Here is a 5,129-nt window from a genome sequence, read left to right as displayed (position 1 = left end):
TATGCATTATAAACAATAACATAATTAAGAAGGATAAAAAGTATAAATTTTCATGAATTTATTTACGTGCAAACTTCAAAACTCAATTAATCATCGGGATTTAAATGAAATGTATGTCATGCCAAAGTGATAGGTCCTCTCATTGATATACACTCCAACACTCATGTATTTAAGGCTTATGTGTTTAAATCTCTCAAATTCAATTAATGAATATGTTCACCGTAAGCTTGCTCTTTAATCTCATCTCCATTACTAATATATTACAAACAATGCATGAATCAAAAGGTCTTATTTTCTGGTTGTAATAGGGCTAAGGTTAATGTGAGGTAAAAGAGAGTAAAAGAAAAGATTCAAACCAAAGAAAGTAGAGCATTCTGAAAAATAATATTTCAAACAAGGTATTCCATCAAAGCACATAAATTTTCCATCTTTAATCACCAATGCTTAACTTCTTTTGATTTCAAGCTTTTTCAACATAAAATCTTAAGAACATAAAGGAATTTTTTTTTTCTTTTTCTTTTTTTCCTTTTCCTTTTCCTTTTCTTTTTCGCAACTTTGCCCATCTTTTCATCAAGCATCACTTCTTCTTTCTTTTCACATAATTTGATAAAATATCACAAGTATATGCTCTAGTAATCCTTGGCTAGGGGAAAAGGAAAACATATATAAAGTTAAGGCTTATACATGGATAAAGCAAAGAAAAGATAAACAAGCTCAAAAGAGGCTTACTAAGGATAATATGCTTTAGGTTGCCTTTTTGGCTCAAGTGGTTAAAATTTCTAATGCCTTTATCATCTTCATGTATATGTGTAATGCGAATCTAATCTCAACAAGATATGAAGCAAGTTTTAGAGATAAATATCATTGAAAGAATGCACAATCAAAGAATATAATGTTGAAGGCTCAAAAGCTTGCATTGGTATAACACTATAAAGTCAACATGGCATATTCTCAAAGTCAATCCCTAAACCAATTAAACCTTACAACTTACATGCACACTCCTTCATTCGATTCATATCTCCATCTATCTCAATTAATTCTCATATGTAATACTCATATTCTTAAAAACTAATAGGAGTTCAAAAGATCAAACATAGAAATTTGTTTTTTTTTTTTTGGAACAACAAAGAAAATCAAAATAAAAAAAACCAACATTCTCCCAGTACCCCCACACTTAAAATACAACATTGTCCTTAATGTTGAAATAAAAGAAAAGGACTATAGGAGAATGAAAAAAGTAAAATGTGAAAAATAAAAGATAAGGGAAAAAGAAAGCAAATCTTTTTTTTTTTTTTTTGTGCTGGGTTGCCTCCCAATAAGCGCTTTTGTTTTATGTCATTGGCTTGACATGTTGCATGCTCATTCTTCATAGATTGGTTTAGCTAACTCTGTAGAAGCGGTGAGTTCTGTCGTCCAACCTTCATAGAAAGGTTTCAAACGATGCCCATTGACCTTGAGTACTTTGTTGGTTTCTAAACTTGTAATTTCAAATGCACCATAAGAAAAAATATTAGAAACAACAAAGGGTCCAATCCAACAAGAGCGCAACTTTTCAGGAAAAAGTTTCAAACGCGAATGATAAAAAAGGACTTTTTCTCCAACATTAAACTCTTTTCTTGTAATCATTCGGTCATGGAGACTCTTAGTCTTTTCTTTGTAAATCCTTGCATTCTCATAAGCATCATTTTGAACCTGTTCCAACATAATTCCAATCTTTTTGGGCATCAAAAGGATAGGCACCACCCATTCACTGTGTCGTGATGGGGTGAATGACTCCTGCATTATTGGGAACAGTTTGCAAAGCTTGCAAAGCCAATGCTGATTCATGTATGTTTTGGGGAACACATATGTGCCTCTCCATCTCTTCTATCTCGGTAACATCATAGCCATAGCTCAACACTACTCTTAATCCATCCTCACAATCAAAATAAAAAACTTGTTGCACACACTTATCAACTTGGTCATAGCATGTGATAGAATAAACATTGCTATAAGGATATTTCATTGCATCATGAAAATTAAATTCAATCTTTTCATCTCCTACTTCCATAGACAAAGTATCCTTACCACAATCAATTTTTGTATTGACAGTTTTCAAGAATGGTCTCCCAAATAATATAAGAGTGTTGTTTGATGAATCACAAGAATCATGTTCCATATCAAGAATATAAAAATCACATGCAATGACCAAACTATCAATCTTGACTAGGACATATTCTATCACACCAAGTGGGTAAACAAAACTACGATCCGCAAGTTGTATTACAATGCTAGTTTTATTCAAAGGCTCAAGACTAAGAGAATCATAAACATGTTTAGGCATAACACTAATGGATGCACCTAAATCGCACAAGGCCCTTTTGAAACTAGCATTACCAATAACACATGGGATAGTAAATGCACCTGGGTCCTTTTGCTTCAAAGGCCTATTCTTTTAAACAACAACAAATACTTACCATTTCATGACCTTTCAGTTTGAAAGCTCTCATAGTAGTACACAACTCCTTCAAAAATTTAGCATACTTGGGAATTTGCTTGATAGCATCAAGCAAAGGAATGTTGAGTTCTACTTTCTTGAAAACCTCTAAAATCTCTTTTTCTTTGTCCTCTTTCTTTGACCTAGAAGAACTCACAGGAAAGGGTGGAATTGTTTTAAAACTGCAATTCATTGAGTGAGGAGTTTCCTTTGGAGTGTTGGTCAATGTTTTAGTTTGTGGAGGAGGAGGATGTTCCTTCTTTGTACTCAATTTAGTTTCTATCTCTTGTTCTTCCTCCATCTCAATTTGTTTTGACCTTTTCTCCTCAAGTTCTTTCCCACTTCGCAGCATGATCGCACTAACATTCTCTTTTGGATTCAATGCTTAGAAGGGTAATTTTCCATTCATTTGTGCTTCCAATTTCCCCACACTTGAAGCTACTTGCCCCATTTGCTTCTCCATGTTGTGAATACTTGACCTTGTTTCCTGTTGAAAAGATATGACATTTTGTTGCAAGGTCACAGTGTTAGAAGCCAAAGTTTTCATCATCTCACGAAGATCATCACTAGATGACGACCCCATAACATTGGAGTTTGTAAATTGAGGGGGTTGTCTTGCTTGATAATTCTGTTGGGGCTGAAATCCATGGGAATGGAATTGTCAGCCTTGATTGCCTTATTGAGACTGGTTCCCATACTATAGGTTGGGATGATCTCTCCATCCAGGATTGTACGTGTGGGAAAAAGGATTATACTTACGCTGAGGTTGTCCATTAAATCCTCCATCAACTGTATGAACCTGTTCAATGTAATATTCTTGCATTGTTGGGCATATATCTGAGGTATGTCTTTGTAAAGAGCATATACTACAAGCATTCACCTGCTATACATTGCCACAAGCCAAAGAATGCACAAGAGAAGTAAGATCATTAACTTTATTCTTAAGGTTAGAAATACTTACCTCATTTACTCGTTTGTTCGCGAAGTCTCCTCGCGTGCCAAATTGTTTCGAGTTGCCTACCATATTTGAGATCAATTAGCTTGCAGCCTCAGGTGTTTTATCTACTAATGCCCCTCCACTTGCAGCATCAATGATACTACGATCAGTAGGCATCAATCCTTCATTAAAATATTAAATGAGCAGCTGATCGGGTATTTGATGATGAGGGCATTGAATACACAGTTACTCAAATCTTTCCCAATACTCTGAAAGTGTCTCTCCATGAGATTGCTGAATCCCACATACTTCTTTCCTTATGTTGGCAACTCGAGATGCTGGGAAATACTTCTCAAGGAAGATCTTCTTCATGCCATTCCAAGTTCCAATTGAACCTGGGAGAATGGAGAAAATCCATGCCTTTGCTGACCCTTTTAAAGAGAAAGAGAAAGCTTTCAACTTAACCTGTTCTTCGTCAACTCCATTCGGTTTCATGTCAACACAAACCATATGGAACTCCTTAAGATGAGTATGAGGATCTTCTCCTACAAGACCATTAAATGTTGGTAGCAAATGTATAAAACCAGATTTGAGCTCAAAGTTTACATTATTGTCGATGTTTATGAAATAAGGCTGATTTTCCATGTTAGGAGCAGCAAGCTCCTTAAGTGTTTGTTGTCGTGCAACAACCATGGGTTGAGGCGAGCTTCCTTTCGTAACCTGCGTAAAGTTTTTTCTATTTCGAGATCTAACTACACTTGACTTTGATTAGTAGAACAAGTTACTGACATAAATCATCGAGAAAACTCAAAAGAAACCAACCATACAAGAGATCGAAAACAATGCAAATTGTACGAAAATCCTACGCTAAAAAACTAAAACTGCCTAAAAACCCTAGAAAACAACAGAATTTGGCCTTGATAGAGTGGGGCTACTGGTACACCACAAGTCTTGTTTAGAACGTCGTTTCCCTTCAGGAAACAAAAGGCCAATATCTAATTCCACCAAAAAATCTATTTTGAATAGTACCGCTGCCGTAATGAATAGTACCGTAGCAAGCAAAAATTATGTTTTCTTTTTCTTAGAAAAAGAAATAAAAAACACAGCAAATAAAAATAATAGCACAAGAATCAACTAAAATTACTTCCCCGGCAGCGGCGCCAAAATTTGTTACGATGTCGCGGTCGCACAAATTAATTAGCCTAACTTCAAACATAACACAAGAAATAATGTGACCAAGTACAATTTTGTTTGTTATCATAAAGTGACATTTTTATCAATTCAGTACAAGATTCTTCTCTTCACACCTGTTCAAAACCTTTTTCTAAGTTAGTTAAACAATCATCAAAAATAGAAAAAGGCATCCTTCAATATGCAAAAGTACCAAATGGACATGTGAAAGTAGTCTTTTATTGATCTTCCAATGCAATTTGAATTTGATTGTAACCTGAATAGCCATTTAGGAAACAACATAATTCCTGCAACTATTTCTAGGATTTGATCCATGAAAGGTATAGGAAAATGATCTTTTCTAGTCATTGAATTAAGTTTTCTATAGTTAATGCACATGCGCCAACCAGTAATAGTCCTAGTTGGAATTAAATCATTTTTCTCATTCGTTATCATAATGACTCCAGACTTCTGACTTACCCATTTGCTGTCAGAAATAGGATAAATGATTACATTATCTAGAAGTTTAATGACTTTATTTTCACT

Source organism: Populus alba, chromosome 7 (assembly GCF_005239225.2).
Source record: "Populus alba chromosome 7, ASM523922v2, whole genome shotgun sequence".
Taxonomy (NCBI): Eukaryota; Viridiplantae; Streptophyta; class Magnoliopsida; order Malpighiales; family Salicaceae; genus Populus; species Populus alba.
The sequence above is the reverse complement of the archived record's forward strand: the minus strand, read 5'-3'. Positions refer to the sequence as shown.